Here is a 20,273-nt window from a genome sequence, read left to right on the forward strand (position 1 = left end):
TTCTATGGGCATGTGGATGGACTATTAATGGTGTATTTGGTCAAATATATAAAAACAATTCTCCATTCTCAGTTTTGACTGTTCAAATTCTCAAAAAATATTTTGATAGATGCGGTAAAGATGTCACTGGAACCAAAACAATGGAAACGCCATGGAAACGCGTGGGGAGAAGATGCTGAAGGGGATTTGTAGGCTTTACAAGGTGCCTGTTATTCGGCAGGATAATTCCATTGAGAAGGTAGATTTCTATTAAGGTAAAGCAAGACATTTACTGCAACACAATAATGCCCTCTTCTGGTAGGCTTGTCAATTCATTCTAAATAGGACAGGATAGGAGTGGCATATTATTTGTGATAAAAACATTCAGATATACTGTATTGGTCCCTTTAAATCTTGATTACTGAGTTTACTGTAATGACATTTATGCAACCTTGTCAAAAATCATGCAACCTTGTCAAAAATGAACTTTCATTTCACCTCTTAGGCCTATGTTGCACTCATCTTCAACCTATTAGTTTGTGTCTTGGATGACCAATGTTCTTAACAAATGTTGTCAATAATATCTATTTACAAACGTTTATGTTTATTTTCCGCTATGAAGAATGACATTTAATAAATTGTCCAACCTTGCACTTTAGACTGTGACATCAGAGACAGACATACAGACACATTTTATTTGTCACATGCTTCGTAAAACAACAGGTGTGAACTAACAGTGAAATGCTTAAAGACAAATAATAGAAAAGTTAAACCGTGCTTGCACGTACATATCCACCATCTATGGTTCAACCCCCCAGAGTTGAGGCTCGCCACTTGCCAGACATACAGTGACCTCCTTAATTACTGGGACAGTGAGCATTTTTTCTTCTTTTGGCTCTGTACATTTCTAAACACTTCTACACTGAACAAAAATACAAATGCAACATGTAAAATCTTGGTCCCATGTTTTATGAGCTGAAATAAAAGGAGTATTTCTGTCTGTAATAAAGCATTTTTGTGGGTAAAAATTATTCTGATTGGCTGTGCCTGGCTGCCAAGTGGGTGGGCCTGTGCCCTCCAAGGCCCACCCATGGCTGCACCCCTGCCCAGTCATGTGAAATTCATAGATTAGGGCCTAATTAATTCATTTAAATTGATATGAACTGTAACTCAGTAAAATCTTTGAAATTGTTGCATGTTGCGTTTATATTTTTGTTCAGTATACATTCATGTGGATGCTACCATGATTAAAGATAGTCCTGAAAGAATCGTGAACAATGATGAGTGAGAAATAGGGTTGAATGAGATTTACAGCCCATAACCACTCCCTTTTCCTGGGATAAATAACTGTGAAAAACGAGTCAATTTTAATAAATTATTTATATGAACAGCATGGTGTGAAATGGAACTGTTAAATGATATGCAATGTCTAAATCTGGCTTCTCTACATCCTCTGTGTGATGAATCATCAACGTTTAGCCTGGGGACAGACAGCCCATCTCAGTATGGAACGCAGTTCACAACGCATGTAGACCTCATCGTGGTAACTTTATTTATTGTGACAGGTAGGCATACATTTGCTGCAGCATAGCCTATGCTACAGTATTATAAAGTCCGAATGCACATCTAATTTATCCATCTCCATCTGGCTTTTGGGGGTCACCTTATTTTTATTGTAAAGATATTTTTTTTTAAATTGCAGCTGCACAGTTTAAAAAAAGAAGAAGCCTATCACTCGAATACCGTTGCTTTAAATCAGAGCACGCACGAGCATCAACTCCATTCAAATTACATCCAAAATAAATCATCCTGTTCTAGATGTATATATAGTCCTATATATACACTGGAGCTGTCCTAGCCTAGGTATTACATTCAATGCAGTATTAGCCTTATATTTAGCTAATTAATGATGGGTTATGCATAATAAGCTTCTAACTTACAGCCTCTGTCTCTTGCGCAATACACACACACCTGTGCTCCGCTGGCCTCTCTCCTTAAAAAAGGCTCCTTAGCTCTTGGAGTCCCATGCAGCAAAAGCTAGACTAGAATAACTTGCTGGACATTATCTTTTTGTGCATTTCTTATACCAATAGACTATTCGAAGACGGACGGAAGCTCTTGTTTGTGGAATGTTAAATACAGCAGCCAATAGAACTCACGGGTAGTTTGAAAGAAGAGTGAACATGTGATGGTGAAGTGAAAGCCTTCTGCATCTAATTCTAGTTCTATAGTATTCAAGGATGTCATTAGAATGATGAAGATAATGACCACGAAACGTATTTAATTTAACTGTTGAAAGCGAGGAAGGAATGAAGCAACAATACAGAGAGAAAGAGGAAGTAGGCTAATAACATTAGCGGAAATATTATGAAAGGTATATATGCATTAGCCTACTAATTATACAAATGTTATATTTCAAAATTACAATCAAATTTGCTAGCCTATACTTGTAACTTTGTAGTCCGCATGTGCTGCACCAGAATAGCATGTTCTCTCCCTGTATTATCATGGTTTGAATGATGTGTGTAATTCCAGACATATAATACAGTACATTAATCATTAATTAATCATTAATAATAATTAATTAATTGTATATAGACTTATTTTTATACTGTATTATTGACTGTATGTTTGTTTTACTCCATTTGAACTCTGTGTTGTTACATGTGTCGAACTGCTTTGCTTTATCTTGGCCAGGTCGCAGTTGTAAATGAGACCTTGTTCTCAACTTGCCTACCTGGTTAAATAAAGGTGAAATTAAAAAAATACAGTCCACACTCAAATAAATAAGCCTACTGGATCTAGTTGAATTTATTTACCCAAAAGAGCATATAGCTAACTACATCTATGGGCTTTTATGTTTTTCTGTCATGTGTAATGTGCAGTTGTCACGGCTGTCTTCGTCCTCCTCATCTGACGAGGAGAATTGAGAAGGATCGGAGGACCAATACGCAGCGTGGTATGTGTTCATCTTGATTTTAATAGACAGAGAACACTTAACGAAACTAATACAAAAACAATAAACGACGACCGTGAAGCTAAATAACAAATAGTGCTGACACTAAACACTACACATAGACAATCACCCACAACCCACAATGACAAAACAGGCTACCTAAATATGGTTCCCAATCAGAGACAACGACTAACACCTGCCTCTGATTGAGAACCATATCAGGCCAAACACAGAAACAGACAAACTAGACATACAACATAGAATGCCCACTCAGATCACACCCTGACCAAACAAAACATAGAAACATACAAAGCAAACTATGGTCAGGGCGTGACAGCAGTAGCATATATCATATATGTATTGGATAACAGCACAATCATTTGGGCTTTTTTGGTCTTGGGCTCATAAAATGTATTTAATGTATGGCTCATCAGGGTCAGGTAGCATCAAGCTTGAATTTTCAATCACAGCTCTAATCAAATCCAGACATACAGTGCATTCGGAAATACTTTTTCCACATTTTGTTACGTTACAGCCTTATTCTAAAATTGATCAAATTGTTTTTTTGCCCTATCAATCTTCACACAATACCGCTTATTGACAAAGCAAAAACAGTTTAAAAAAAATGTTTGCACATTTATAAAATTTAAAAAACGGAAATATCACATTTACATACATTTTCAGACCCTTTACGCAGTACTTTGTTGAAGCACCTTTGACAGCGATTACAACCTCAAGTCTTCTTGGGTATGATGCTACAAGTTTGGCACACATGTATTTGGGGAGTTTCTCCCATTCTTCTCTGCAGATCCTCTCAAGCTCTGTCAGGTTGGATGGGGAGTGTTGCTGCACAGCTATTTTCAGGTCTCTCCAGAGATGTTCGATCGTGTTCAAGTCGGGGCTCTGGCTGGGCCACTCAAGGACATTCAGAGACTTGTCCCGAAGCTACTCCTGTGTTGTCTTGGCTGTGTGCTTAGGGTCGTTGTCCTGTTGGAAAGTGAACCTTCGCCCCAGTCTGAGGTCCTGAGCGCTCTGGAGCAGGTTTTCATCAAGGATCTCTGCACTTTGCTCCATTCATCTTTCCCTCGATCCTGACTAGTCTCCCAGTCACAGTCCACCATGCTTCACCGTAGGGATGGTGCCAAGTTTCCTCCAGACGTGACGCTTGGCATTCAGGCCAAAGAGTTCCATCTTGGTTTCATCAGACCAGAGAATCTTGTTTCTCATTGGTCTGAGTCCTTTAGGTGCCTTTTGGCAAACTCCAAGCCTTTTACTGAAAAGTGGCTTCCATTTGGCTACTCTACCGTAAAAGCCTGATTGGTGGAGTGCTGCAGAGATGGTTGTCCTTCTGGAAGATTCTCCCATCTATACAGAGGAACTCTGGAGCTCTGGCAGAGTGACCATTGAGTTATTGGTCACCTCCCTGACTAAGGCCCTTCTCCCCCGATTGCTCAGTTTGCCCGGGCGGCTAGCTCTAGGAAGAGTCTTGGTGTTTCCAAACGTCTTCCATTTAAAAATGATGGAGGCCACTGTGTTCGTGGGGACCTTCACTGCTGCAGAAATATTTTGGTAGCCTTCCCCAGATCTGTGCCTCGACACAATCCTGTCTCGGAGCTCTACAGACAATTCCTTCGACCTCATGGCTTGGTTTTTGCGCTGACATGCACTTTCAACTGTGGGACCTTATATAGACAGGTGTGTGTCTTTCCAAATCATGTCCAATCAATTTAATTTACCCCAGGTGGACTCCAATCAAATTGTAGAAACATCAAGTTGTAGAAACAACAAATTAGGATTGTCAATGGAAACAGAATGCACCTGAGCTCAATTTTGAGTCTCATAGCAAAGGGTCTGAATACTTATATAAATAAGGTATTCATCTTTTTTACTTGTAATAAATGTGCAAAAATTTCTAAAAACCTGTTATCGCTTTCTCATTATGGGGTATTGTGTATAGATTGATGAGGGAAAAAAATATTTCATTCATTTTAAAATAAGGATGTAACGTAACAATGTGGAAAAAGTGAAAGGGTCTGAATACTTTCTAAATGCACTGTATCTATTTTGTTCAACTTATTTCATTTGCTGTTGTTTTGGCACGTTTTGGTGATGCAAATAGATTTCTCCATTGCCAATAACACAACCTGAAATGAACTAAACCTGAAATGGAAGCGGAAATTAGAGTAAGAACTAGGATTAAAGTATATAGGAAGATCGTGAAAGGGCATATGTAATGTAAACATGTTGTGGTGTTCAACACTGAACCTGAGTTACTGAAAATCGTTCCACTTTATTTTCCTCCTGAAAATCTGTTGCTCAATGAAAGAGAGATAAAGGAAATGTGGCTGTTTATTTTTCCAATCTGTCTGGAGTGTTTGTGCAGATCCCTTTTGATAACAGAGGCAGACGCTGCCAAGAGTAGATGGGTCCGGGAGGGGGAGAGGAGTGCTTGTTGGGATGTGCCCGCTCAGCTTTCAGGCTTCCTCTTTCGTCTTATCTCTGCCTGCAAGAAGGCCTGTGTTTCATCATTAACCCCCCCCACCACCACCGCGGCCCTCGAGGAAGTGCACTGATCCTGGAACATAATGACCACCACTTGGTCCCTCTGCGTTAGGAAAAACAGCTTTACACATACCCACAGAGAGGAAGACAAAACACCAGGCCCTTTGTTTGGCTTCTTCCTTCATGAAGCAGAGGCCCTGTGTTGGCAGATTTACAGCCAGGCCAGTGACCAGGAAGTGTAAAGTTGTTCCCGAGTGGTGCAGCGGTCTAAGGCACTGCATCTCAGTGCAAGAGGCGTCACTACAGTCCCTGGTTCGATTCCAGGCTGTATCACATCCGACCGTGATTGAGAGTTCCATAGGGCGGCGCACAATTGGCCCAGCATCGTCTGGGTTTGGCCGTCACAGTAAATAAGAATTTGTTCTTAACTGACTTGCTAAGTTAAATAAAGGTTACATTTAAATAAAATTTAAAATTAAAAAAGTGAGGCGGCAGGAGAGAGGCAGGTGGAAGTCAGGGAGTCCCAGGGCTGCCGAAGGGGGCCACATCACCCGATTGATCTCTACGGGCTCTATTGTTTACCTGTCACACAGCAGCTGATTAAAAGAGCCCACTGATCTCAGAAGAGCCAGATTATGTAATAAACAGCCAGGTCACCTTCCATAGCAGCCAGTCAGTCAGGGAGTCCCAGGGCTCTCATTCAACTGAGATACCAGACCTGCTTTGTAACTTGTCACAATTTAGCTTCTTTACTGAATGTTCTGATCATACAACATTATTGCTACAAAAAAATAAAAACATGACCTTTTAATATTAAAGTAACAAAACGGAAATGTGACTCCAACTGTCTCCAAAACATGAACAGGAAGATAAACCCTAAGATCTCAAAGTGGGGAGTCAGAACGTCAAACAATCAAATGTATTTATAAAGCCCTTTTTATATCAGCAGATGTCACAAAGTGCTATACAGAAACCCAGCCTAAAATCCCAAACAGCAAGCAATGCAGATGTAGAAGCACAGTGGCTAGGAAAAACTCCCTAGGAAGGCAGGAACCTAGGAAGCAACTGAGAGAGGAACATCTGAGGGGTGGCCAGTCCTCTTATCGCTGTGCCGGGTGGAGAATATAAGTACATGGCCATTAAGGCCATATTGTTCTTCAAAATGTTCAAACGTTCATAGATGACCAGCAGGGTCAAATAATAATTACAGTGGTTGTAGAGGGTGCAACAGGTCAGTACCTCAGGCGTAATGTCAGTTAGCTTTTCATAGCCGAGCATTCAGAGGTAGAGAGAGAGAGAAAGAGAGGCGAAAACAGCAGGTCCAGGACAAGGTAGCGCATCCTGTGAACTGGTCAGGAGTCATCAGACCAGGTAGTCCTGAGGCATGGTCCTAGGGCTCAGGTCCTCCGGGAGGGGAGGGAGAAATAATTAGAGGGAGCATACTTAAATTCACACAAGACACCAGATAAGACAGGGAAATTACACCAGATAGCCCCCCGGCACAGACTATTGCAGCATAGATACTGGAGGCTGAGACAGGAGGGGGTCAACAGCAGTGGCACTGATGAGATGTGTCACATAGATGTACACACACACACACACACACACACACACACACAGTACACGTGCATATATACTTTGTATAGAGGCATATATAGAACAGATAGATTTACGTCCCCAAGATTCATTAATACCTGGTTTTGTGTAACATACAGTGCATTCAGAAAATATTCAGAACCCTTGACTTTTTCAAAAAAACAATTACATTGCAGCCTTATTCTAAAATGGATTAAATTGTTTCCCCCCCTCAATCTACACACAATACCCCATAATGACAAAGCAAAACAATTTGACATTTTTGCAAATATATTAAAAATAAAACTGAAATATGACATTTACATCAGTACTTTGTTGAAGCACCTTTGGCAGTGATTACAGCCTTGAGTCTTCTTGGGTATGACGCTACAAGAATGGCAAACCTGTATTTGGGCAGTGTCTCCCATTCTTCTCTGCAGATCCTCTCAAGCTCTGTCAGGTTGGACGTGGAGCATCGCTGCACAGCTATTTTCAGGTCTCTCCAGAGATGTTCAATTGGGTTCAAGTCCGGACTCTGGCTGGGCCACTCAAGGACATTCAGAGACTTGCCCCGTAACCACTCCTGTGTTGTCTTGGCTGTGTGCTTAGGGTCGTTGTCCTGTTGGAAGGTGAACTTTTGCCCCAGTCTGAGGTCCTGGAGCAGGTTTTCATCAAGGATCTCTCTGTACTTTGCTCCGTTCATCTTTCCCTCGATCCTGACTAGTCTCCCAGTCCCTGTTGCTGAAAAACATCCCCACAGCATGATGCTGCCACCACCATGCTTCACCGTAGGGATGGTGCCAGGTTTCTTCCAGACGTGACGCTTGACATTCAGGCCAAATAGCTCAATCTTGGTTTCATTAGACCAGAGAATCTTGTTTCTCATGGTCGGAGAGTTCTTTAGGTGCCTTTTGGCAAACTCCCTGCGGGCTGTCATGTGCCTTTTACTGAGGAGTAGCTTCCGTTTGGCCACTCTACCATGAAGGCCTGATTGGTGGAGTGCTGCAGATGGTTGTCCTTCTGGAAGGTTCTCCCATCTCCCCAGAGGAACTCTGGAGCTCTGTCAGAGTGACCATTGGGTTCTTGGTCACCTCCCTGACCAAGGCCATTCTCCCCCGATTGCTCAGTTTGGCCGGGCGGCTAGCTCTAGGAAGAGTCTTGATGTTTCCAAACTTCTTCCATTTAAGAATGATGGAGGCCACTGTGTTCTTGGGAACCTTCATTACTGCAGACATTTTTTTGTTACTCTTCCCCAGATCTGTGTCTTGACACAATCCTGTCTCCGAGCTCTACAGACAATTCCTTCCACCTCATGGCTTGGTTTTTGTTCTGACATACACTGTCAACTGGGGGACCTTATATAGACAGGTGTGTGCCTTTCCAAATCATGTCCAATCAATTGAATTTACCACAGGTGGACTCCAATCAAGTTGTAGAAACATCTCAAGGAGGATCAATGGAAACAGGATGCACCTGAGCTCAATTTTGAGTCTCATAGCAAAGGGTCTGAATACTTATGTAAATGTGATGGGTCTGTTTTTATTTTTAATACATTTGCAAACATTTCTAAAAACTTATTTTCACTTTGTCATATAGGGTATTGTGTATAGATTGATGAGCAATTTTTTTTGTGAATGAATTTTAGAACAAGGCTGTAACTAACAAAATGTGGAGAAAGTCAAGGGGTCTTACTTTCCGAAAGCACTGCATAATAATGACTTATTTCATGGGTCATGAACAAATAATATCATAGTTCACTTAAAACTTGTTTGGGCTGCAATCCCGACACAGGTACACTTATGACAACATCCAGCTCAAGTGCAGGGCGCGAAATTCAAAATCTATTTTTAAAATATTTAACTTTCACACATTACAAGTCCAATACAGCATATGAAAGGTAGACATCTTGTGAATCAAGCCAACATGTCCGATTTTTAAAATGTTTACAGGGAAGACAAAATTATGTAAATCTATTTAGCTAACCACGTCAGCAAAAAGAGAGCACTTTTCTAACTCCATCAGTTTTTTACTCCGTCACTAGCTATCACTAATTCGACCAAATAAAGATATATATAGCCACTAACCAAGAACAACTTCATAAGATGACAGTCTGATAACATTTTTATTGTATAGCATGTTTTTTTTGAAAAATGTGCATATTATGGATAAATCAATAATTACATTTCAGCTACAATCAGAAATTGCACGCAAGCAGCCATAACATTACAGACACCAACGTCAAATAACTAATTACTCATCATAAAACATATCTGAGAAATACATACTGTGCAGCAATTAAAAGACAGGATTCTTGTGATTCAGACAATATTTCCGATTTATTAAATGTTTTACAGCGAAAACAAAATGTAGTGCTATGTTAGCATAGCCACAATAGCCAGACACACTTGGGCGCCCGCGGACCAGTTGACATGCAGCGACAGATATATGAAATAACATTATAAATTGGGTCTTACTTTGGCTGATCTTTCTCTCAGAATGTTGATCAGGGTGTCCTTTGTCCAGATGAGTCGTTTGTTGGAGTCAGGATGGACTTTCCTTCTCATTAGTGGCATCTGCACTAGTTGTCAGACACGGCAGGAATTTGTCCAACGTAAAAAAAGTCAGAGAACGGAACACGCAAAACTCCCGAAAAAAATTCAAAATAATCTGATTAAAACTATCATTGCACAAAAACAACACTTACGATGATAGTTCGTCAAATACATTTATCAATAACACCAAGATTTCTCCAAAGACAGCAGCAAAACAGATACGCAATATCACTCCCAAGTCGCGCGCTTCAGACTTCCGGAAGTGGTCGGTCACGTTCAAAGAAATAGCTCTTATTCAACCTCTGAACAAGATATTCACTAAATTTCTTCTCTCATACCCTCTGAACCCAGAGCAAGGCGTACGGAGTGTACGTAGGGTCTTACGTATATATGACCATGTATAGGGCATAACGTTTGAAGCGAGCATAGATTTCTGACATTCTACTTCTTGGTCAGGAAAGTGCTGCCAAATGACTTCTGTTACCACTCAGAGAAAAAATTAGAACGGTTTTAGAAAAGAGATTGTTTCTATCCAATATTAATATTAATATAGCATATTGTAAGAGCAAAAATTGATTAAAGGCCGTTGAAAATTGGCACATATTTTCCAGTTTTTCCAATACGCCCCTGCAGCCATAACAGGTTATTAACAGACTTTTACTCAAATATAATTTCTTTGGGTGACTTTGATTTAATAGAAATTCATATGATTTATATGTTTAAGGTAATGTTAAAATAATGACTAAATTATTTATTATGTTAAGGTAATTATAAGATAATGACTAAAAAATATTCCACCCTGAAACCATATAATTGTATGAAATGTATTAGAATCATAAAACTATAATCTGATGATGTGTGTAGTTTTAGTCAGAATTAGAAACAGGACCTTTTGTTCCTTTTTAGTATGTGAGCATGGTGCAAGTGGAAACAAATGATAAGAGAGAGCTATCGACAGACAAATTGTACTACTGTGTTCCTTACAGTACATTCTGTCTCCACCCGTGGAGGGGAGAAACTGTTAGGCTTGCAGAAAATTATGAAACATGTTGCAGATTAAACAATGTATCTGTTGTAGTGGAAAAACACAGACTGTTTGAGCAAGGCGTAGCTTAAGATTTGAACTTGTTTGTGTGTATTAAAGACTGTTTGCTATTTTTTATTTTGGAGCGCTCCTCGTGAATAAACATTCTGACTATTGTAGGCTGTGACTCTTGTCTGTTTCATTCAACCAGAATCTTACAAACTCTGGTTGCAGACTGAGTAGTTTAATTGAAGTTCAGTTTAAGAAACACTGAGAACAAAATTCTCGTAACAATTTGGTCCTTCGAGCCGGATTCCAATACCTGTCCCTGTCGTCCGAAGGTAAACACGCCTTAAACCGTGTCACGGCGGGTTGTTGACCCGTAATTTAAAATACGGCTGTCCCCTGACATTGGGGTTCCATAACAGGCCGGTATATATCTAAGGTCGACAGAGACAGTGACGGAATCCAACCGACATTGCTTTTCCCAGCCTACAAGATAAGGTCAGTAAATCTTTATTCACAAATTTGGGGGAATATTTTAAGACATCTTGGACTTGATATTTTAAACACCTAGAATTAATCAAGGATAGGAACTTAGGTATTAACGAAATCGATAAGGGAACAGGTCCGCGAAGACCTGAGGTACATGTGCACTACCATAAATAAAACTAGCTTAATAATTAAGGTCTGTGAGAAAAGGCCGAGAGGTTATTAAGAAGGGATATAAAATAGGTGCTGTGAGATAGGACGGAGATTTTGTGCAAATAGGATAACTTAAATGGTTAATTAACATTATAAATTAACCATAGATCCGAATCAAAAGCCATACCTAAATAAAAGTTCTAAATTGAGGAGAGGCGAGGATATAAAATAGGGTTTGTGAGAACTTAAATGGTCAATTAACAAGAGTGAATTAACCATAGATCCGATTCAAAAGACAATACTGAAATAAAGTCCAAAAAGGAGAGGCGAGAGATTTGAATTAAACGAAACAAGGTAAATTAATCATAGATCCAAATTGATTTGAATTAAACGAAACGAGGTAAATTAATCATAGATCCAAATTAATTGATTTGAATTAAAATAGTCATAACATAACAAAACCAAGTTAAAATGGGAAGTAAAGGTTCTAAGGGATGTGGAGAACTCACGGGTGATGAACGATGTATGGGGTTAAAAGATAAACGAAATGTAGATTATGGCCTAAAATGGAGAAAGAAATATGGGTTTGAAGGTTGCCTGGACGTGGGGAAATTGGAGTCTATGATTACACAAATGCATTAGGAATGTGGAAAGGATGAGAATAAGCAGAGAGAACAAGGTTTAAACACAGCTAGGGTCTGGCTTTCAGAAGCAAGAAAGAGGGAGGAAGGAGAGAAGAAAGTCAGGAAAAGAAAGTCACAGAGAGTCAAGAAACACCACCCTCTGCTCCTCCAGCCGGAAAAGTAAGCCGTGGGGTCAAAAACTATATCCATCTATGGTAGACCAAGCGTGGAGGGGAAATCCCGACGATGAGATGGTGGTGGTTCGGAGAAGGGTGCAGTTGCCGCCCCAGGCAGAGCCTCCCCCAGCTTATGATCAGGGTGCGGGTGGTGTAGAGCTAGAGAGAGAGAGAGAAATAGAGAGGGAGAGGGAGCAGGAGCTGATTGTTGCAGCATTGAGGAAAGTGGAGTTGAAAGAGCATGGGCCGAGGCTCAAACAGTAAAGGATAGAGACAGGTCGTTGAGGGGAAAATATCAGGCACATTCTCCAAGAATCGATCAGGACTACTCAGGAGAACATCAGACACAGGAGAAAGAAATAGACTAAAACCAAGGAGAGAGTTTCAGTATTATAGTGGGGAAGAAGACAGTGAGGAGAGAGAAGAGCAGTATCCCCTGATAGAACTACACAATCCCCAAGCTGGGGTGGGGGATAACGAACTTACAGTTCGAGTCTACAGGCCCTGGACACAAGAGGGATATAGAGAAAGCAGTAGAAGGGATCCTGTTAGAGGAATTTAATTCCTATGAGTTCGTTAACCAATTCAATTATAACAAAGCAAACACTCTGTCCGTTTCTAAGAATTTGTAAGGTTCTTATTTGCATAAAATAGACAAAGACCAGTCTCCAAATTAATCAATAGCGTTTATTCTCGAGCGCTCTGTTTATCATTTCCGGTACATTGGTCTATATACCTCACATTTCGTCATAAACGTCCCTCCTCCTCTCAGATACAATGGCAACATAGTTCACAAGTCTTCTTCACATACATTGTCCGCCACCTGTTATACAATCTACTACAAGGCCAAGGTCTCTCCCCTCCCTGGGTGGGGAGACTTCCTTCCCTGTTATCAGTATCACAGTGGTCACAAGTTGTCTGCCACAGTTCCTTACCTACCAACAGTCCCTCTTTCTTATGGACAAACATTCTTCATCAGACAGGATATCATTCTGTTAGTTATAATTCTACGTTAAATGTATAAATCCTTTAGTCATTATTCATAAAATTCCCATAACAATCCAGACTTTGACTAAATATTATACATACGAACACACATCTATTTTTATTAGATAACAATCCACACTTTGACTAAATATTAAAAACCACACATCTATTTTTATTGGAAATATCTATGGTTATCCAAAATCAACCTAATTATACCAATATATGCATTTACACTGACTGTTCTAGGCCTACATCAGAATCATAATTCTTCTTATCAGGATTTTCGTTATGATCTTCATCAAAGAAACAGTCTAAATTGCTAAACAAGGAAAACTCCTAAACATTAAAAATGGTCTCGTCCAGCATAGGCTCCTCGTATGTGAAGGAGCCGGATCCATCCGCTAGGTCTGGGGGCATGTATTCATCATTCCACTGGTCAGAGCTTGGGATCGGTCCGTATCTCACCATCTGTTGTGTCATCGATTTCTCCAGAGTCCTAGAAATGAGACCTCTCACGCACGGAATAAAGCAACAGCCGCACAAAACTAACACAGTCACACAGGTGAAGGTAGCCCACAACACAGTGATTATGACAATTTTCCATTTCCCAAACATACTGTCAAACCAATTTGTCAGAGAATTATCCACCCCCATAGTTCTCTGCCAGAGCCTTGGTCACTGATCCGTCTGGAGCTGTGTTATTTAAAAAATAAACATACAGCAATGAACCCCAATCATTCTACATACCCCGCCCTTTTCTGCCAATTTACATATCGAGAGTCAGTCTATTTTCCCAGGCCATGAGGGAGGTGGCGGATAATTGGTCAGATAACGAACCTACAGTTCGGGTCTACAGGCCCTGGACACAAGAGGGATATAGAGAAAGCAGTAGTAGGGATCCCCACCCAAAGACAGGAATGGCTGGATTTGAGAGAGATTTGAGCGGGCTAGCGTCCAGTTTCAGAATAAACACAGGGAAAATAGAGAGAGCAGTCAGAACTATTGTAGGGAAGGATTGGTTCGCTGTGCGCCTGGCTTGGGTGCCAACGGGGCAGGACGGGAATGTCATTCAGTGGACAGAGGGGCTAGGGGATCCCTTCAGAGCTAAAATTACAGAATTATGCGCTAACCTGACTGAACATTATCACCGACATGCCGATTTCTCCAAGGTAACTGAATGCAGACAGGGAGATAGCGAGACAGTCAGTCAGTACCTAGAACGTTTAAAATATGTATTTAACGCCAACAGCGGCACGCCAGAACCTCCTCTCGGGGGAGACCAAAACACCCCTTATCACCAGCAATTAAAGATAGCCTTTGTGAGAGGAATGCGCACTGAAGTTAGCAAGGAGGTAAAAAAGAACTTAGTAGGATGGGGATTGGCTACCCTGGCCGAGGTAAAAAGATATGCTGTCCACCATGAACAGCATGTGTAGACAGAAAGAAGAAAGAAAACAGGAAAGATGAGTTTCTAATGGCAGTTCTAGAAGACAGGGCCACAGGAGGAAAAGACAGAGAGGACAGGACTAGGTCAGACAGAAAGGGAACGTCAGGGGAGGGGAGGAAGGGGGGGCTAAAAGTTTACAATTGTCAGAAAAAGGGACATTTTGCTAGAGATTGCGAGGCCCCATGTGAACATTGTGATAGGAAGGGACATAATCACCACGATTGCAAACAGAAACCAAAGGGAAAGGGGGATAAAAAGGAAAAGAGAGAGAGGCGCCCAAAACCTGACTCAGAGGATGAAGACGATGAATCCTGAGTAGAAACTAAAACAGCCAAAATAGTCAGGGAGGATTTAGAAGACTGGTACAGTAAACATGACAGTGACCATAGTGATGATAAAATAGACATGTAGGACAGCTATATGTTAGCGAGGATGCACCGAAAGGGATTCAATCTTCTGGGGAAAATGTTTTGTTCGTTCCGCGTCTGGCCATCATTGTGTTGAGACTCTCGACACCCATAAGCCTCATACATGAAATGACTGAGGGGAAGGCGACAGTACCAGTACTCAGTATACCAGTATATCAAAGCTGTGCCCTGTTAATCTATTGGGGAGGGATGTGATGAAACTCTTGAATATAGCAGTAACACCTACAGACAAAGGTATGAAAGCCCAGGTTGTCAAGAATAACATGGTAATCTGTGGGGAAGGGGATCCGTGTTACTGGTATAGTCAGGACTTAATGAGGGGAGGTTTGATCGACATACCCAAAGCATTAATGGAACTAACAGATTATGTAATATCAAGACCCACAAAAATGTCCCCAGATGACTTACACTGTACTCTGTGGTATAACAGGCAACCTGGACCCGACTCTGTATATGAGAAGGCACTTCTAAACACCACTGAATGCACAATAGGTCTAAAATGGTTTCACTATGATTCCACTCATGCGGCCGTGGAAGTGGAATTACCTGCTCCTATCCAGCAGTTTTTCAGAGGAAAATGGAGCCCACATGTGTCCCTTGCTAAAGAGCCTTCCGAGAAGTGGAAGGATATGGGATATTGGGAAACAAAGGGGAAACGACTAGCAGACTGGGTCACGGGGGAGGGGGGTGTACAACATAGCCCATCCACAGACAGATACAGACGCAAATTAAACTGGAGAGCTAACAGTGCCCCAACAGTGCACATTAGTGATTGTGGGGGGGACTTCTAAGAAGCAGAGTACCTGTTGACAGAAGAACAGGAGACAGATTTAAAAGGGATACCCCAGTATGTGTGGTCTCAGGGTCCCGCTGATGTAGGATTAATTAACTTATTTGGGACAGGGGGGCAGTATTGAGTAGCTTGGATAAAAAGGTGCCCAGAGTAAACTGCCTGCTACTCTGTCCTAAAAGCTAGAATATGCATATAATTGGTAGATTTGGATAGAAAACACTCTGCAGTTTCTAAAACTGTTTGAATATTGTCTGTGAGTATAACATAACTCATATGGCAGGCAAAAACCTGAGAAAAAATCCAACCAGGAAGTGGGAAATCTGAGGTTTGTAGTGTTTCAACTCTTTGCCTATCCAAGATACAGTGGAAATGGGGTCATGTTGCACTTCCTAATGCTTCCACTAAATGTCAACAGTAATTAGAACCTTGTTTGATGCTTCTACTATAAAGGAGGGGGGAATGAGAGGGGATTGAGTCAGAGGTCTGGCAGAGTGCCACGAGTTGGCCACGCGCATTCACATGGTAGCTTGCATTTCTGAAGACAAAGGAATTCTCCGGTTGGAACATTATTGAAGATTTATGATAAAAACATCCTAAAGATTGATTCTATACTTAGTTTGAAATGTTTCTACAGACTGTAATATGACTTTTCGTCTGAACTTTCGCCTGGAACTGCCAGCGCGTCGTCAGTTTGGATTGTGTACTAAACGTGCGAACAAAAGGAGTTATTTGGACATAAATGATGGACTTTATCGAACAAATCAAACATTTATTGTGGAACTGGGATTCCTGGGAGTGCATTCTGATGAAGATCATCAAAGGTAAGTGAATATTTATAATGCTATTTCTAACTATGTTGACTCCACAACATGGCGGATCTCTTTGGCTTGTTTGGGCTCTGAGCGCTATACTCAGATTATTGCATGGTGTGCTTTTTCGGTAAAGCTTTTTTGAAATCTGACACAGCGGTTGCATTAAGGAGAAGTTTATCTAAAGTTCCATGCATAACACATGTATTTTCATCAACATTTATAATGAGTATTTCTGTAAATTGATGTGGCTCTCTGCAAAATCACTGGATGTTTTGGAAGCAAATCATTACTGAATGTAACGCGCCAATGTAAACTAAGATTTTTGGATATAAATATGAACTTTATCGAACAAAACACATGTATTGTGTAACATGTAGTCCTATGAGTGTCATCTGATGAAGATCATCAAAAGTTAGTGATTAATTTTATCTATATTTATGTTTTTTGTGACTCCTCTCTTTGGCTGGAAAAATGGCTGTGTTTTTCTGTGATTTTGCGGGGACCTAACATAATCGTTTGTGATGCTTTCGCTGTAAAGCCTTTTTGAAATCGGACACTGTGTGGGATTAACAAGAAGTGTATCTTTAAAATGGTGTGAAATACTTGTATGCTTGAGGAATTATAATTATGGGATTTCTGTTGTTTTGAATTTGGCGCCCTGCACTTTCACTGGCTGTTGACAAGGTGAGACGCTACCGTCCCACACCCTAGAGAGGTTAACGCAGCAATATGTAACTTTTTGAGCGACCCGACCAAATTCATAGAAATACGTTAAAGATATGTCATTCTCATTGAAAGTTAGAACAGAGCTACCTCTTCTTAGACTATGTGCACAATTTCTTAATTTTCGGTTCTGTACATCAGTTTCAAACAGCAGAAAATACAATATTTCACAGCGGTTTAGATGGTACAATGATTGTTTACGCCAAGGTTTCCCAACCTCAGGCCTGGGCCTGCCCCAGCGTGCTCGTTTTGGTTTTTGCCCGAACACTACACAGCTGATTCAAATAACCAACTAATCATCAAGCTTTATTTGAATCAGCTGTGCAGTGCTAGGGCAAAAACCAGGACCGATTTAAGGAAACCCTGCTCTACACTATACATGCTTGTTTTGTCACAAACTGAAATTAGGCACGCTATTAGAATTTTATTATCCAGAAAATAGTGGAGTAGTTTCTGCATAGTGCATCTTTGTCCAGTGATTTAAAAAAAAACTTTTTTTAATCGACATTTAGAAAGTTTGCATAGAAAATATACGAATTTGCGCATTAATAAATTGGCGACAGCCTGTATGCCCTTCCACTTAAATGTTTCATGTTTTAGGTAGCGGGAAGCCAGCATGGAAATAATACATTACACAAATACATAATTACTATTTGCTGTGATTCTAATGATTTCTCTTAATTTAAAGACTCAATCATGGACACTTTACTGACAGTTGTGGCTGCTTTGCGTGATTTATTGTTGTCGCTACCTTTGTGCTGTACAAATCAAATTGTATATGTCACATGCGCCGAATAGAACAGGTTTAGACCTTACAGTGAAATGCTTACTTACAAGCTCTTAACCAACAATGCAGTTAAGAAAAATACCTAAAAAACAAGAAATAAAAGTAACAAATAATTTAAGAGCAGCAGTAAAATAACAATAGCGAGGCTATACAGGGGGTACTGGTACAGAGTCCATGTGAATGGGCACGGGTTAGTCGAGGTAAGTACGGTCACCATGGGGACAACGTCATCGATGCACTTATTGATGAAGCCAGTGACTGATGTGGTGTACTCCTCGATGCCATCGGAAGAATCCCGGAACATATTCCAGTCCTGTAGCTTAGCATCTGCTTCATATGACCACTTTCTTATTGACCGAGTCACTGGCGATTCCTGCTTTAAGAGGGAATCAGGAGGATAGAATTATGGTCAGATTTGCGAAATGGAGGGCGAGGAAGAGCGTTGTACGCGTCTCTGAGTGTGGAGTAAAGGTGGTCTAGAATTTTCTTCCCCCTCTGGTTGCACATTTAAAATGCTGGTAGAGATGAGGTAAAACTGATTTGAGTTTCCTTGCATTAACCTTTCTAGCCCAGGGGTCCCCCCCCCCCCCAACATTCCACTGAAAAGGCAGTGCACAAAATTCAAAAATATGTTTTAGAAATATTTAACTTTCACACATTAACAAGTCCAATACAGCAAATGAAAGATAAACATCTTGTGAATCCAGCCAACATGTCCGATTTTTTACATGTTTTACAGCGAAAACACAACATATATTTATGTTAGCTCACCACCAAATCCAAAAAACACACAGCCATTTTTCCCAGCAAAGATAGCTTTCACAAAACCCAGAAATAGAGATAAAATTAATCACTAACCTTTGAACATCTTCATCAGATGACACTCATATGACATCATGTTACACAATACATTTACATTTCGTTCGATAATGTGCATATTTATAGCCACAAATCTTGGTTTACATTGGTGCCATGTTCAGAAATGACTCCAAAATATCCGGAGAAATTTTAGAGAGCCACGTCATCTAACATAAATACTCATCATAAACTTTGATGAAAGATACATGTTTTACATATAATTAAAGATACACTGGTTCTTAATGCAACCGCTGTGTCAGATTTTAAAAAAAAAATATTTAGTAAAAAGCACACCATGCAATAATCTGAGACGGCGCTCAAATATAAATAACATTTCTCCGCCATGTTGGAGTCAACAGAAATACGAAATTACATCATAAATATTCCCTTACCTTTGAATATCTTCATCAGAATGCAATGCCAGGAATCCTATTTCCACAATAAATCGTTTTTTTGTTCGACAATGTCCATTACTTATGTCATATTAGCAACTTTATCTAGCATGTGTAGTACACGTGTCCAAACACCGGCGCATTGAAGGCAAACGTCGGATGAAAACTTCAAAAAGTTATATTACAAGTCGAATAAACTGGTCAAAATTAGTAGAGAATCAGTCTTTAGGATGTTGTTATCATATATATCCAATAACGTCCCAACCGGAGCATTTCTTCATGTCTGTATAACTCATGGCACACATGGACATCGCATGGCTAGCGTGCGTGGCCAGGAACTGGAAATCTGCCAGACCAGTCACTCAAATAGCTCCCATCCAGCCCCACATCACACTAGAGGCTTCATTCCACGTTCTACTGACTGTTGACATCTAGTGGAAGGCGTATGAAGTGCAAACAGATCCATAAATTACAGAGATTTGAATAGGCGATGACTTTCACATCGACCCTTTTCAGATTTTCCACATCCTGTTTGGAAGTTTGCCTGCCAAATGAGTTCTGTTATACTCACAGACATAATTCAAACGGTTTTAGAAACTTCAGAGAGTTTTCTATCAAATAGTAATAATAATATGCATATGTTATCATCTGGAACAGAGTAGGAGGCCGTTCAATTTGGGCACCAATTCATCCAAAAGTGAAAATGCTGCCCCCTATCCCAAACAGGTTTTAAAGTCCCCGGGCCACTAGGAGCGACATGCTGTGTTGTCATGTGTTACTGCCTTGCTATGTTGTTGTCTTAGGTCTCTCTTGTCGTGGTGTGTTTTTGTCCTATATATGTGTATGTATGTGTGTACTGTATATATTTCTTATCCCAGCTCCCGTCCCCGTAGGAGGCCTTTTGCCGTCATCGTAAATAAGAATTTGTTCTTAACTGACTTAGGTCTCTCTTTATGTAGTGTTATGGTGTCTCTTTTGTCATGTGTGTTTTGTCCTATATTTGTATTTTATTTT

This window comes from Salvelinus sp. IW2-2015, linkage group LG4q.1:29 (genome assembly GCF_002910315.2).
Source record: "Salvelinus sp. IW2-2015 linkage group LG4q.1:29, ASM291031v2, whole genome shotgun sequence".
Lineage (NCBI taxonomy): Eukaryota > Metazoa > Chordata > Actinopteri > Salmoniformes > Salmonidae > Salvelinus > Salvelinus sp. IW2-2015.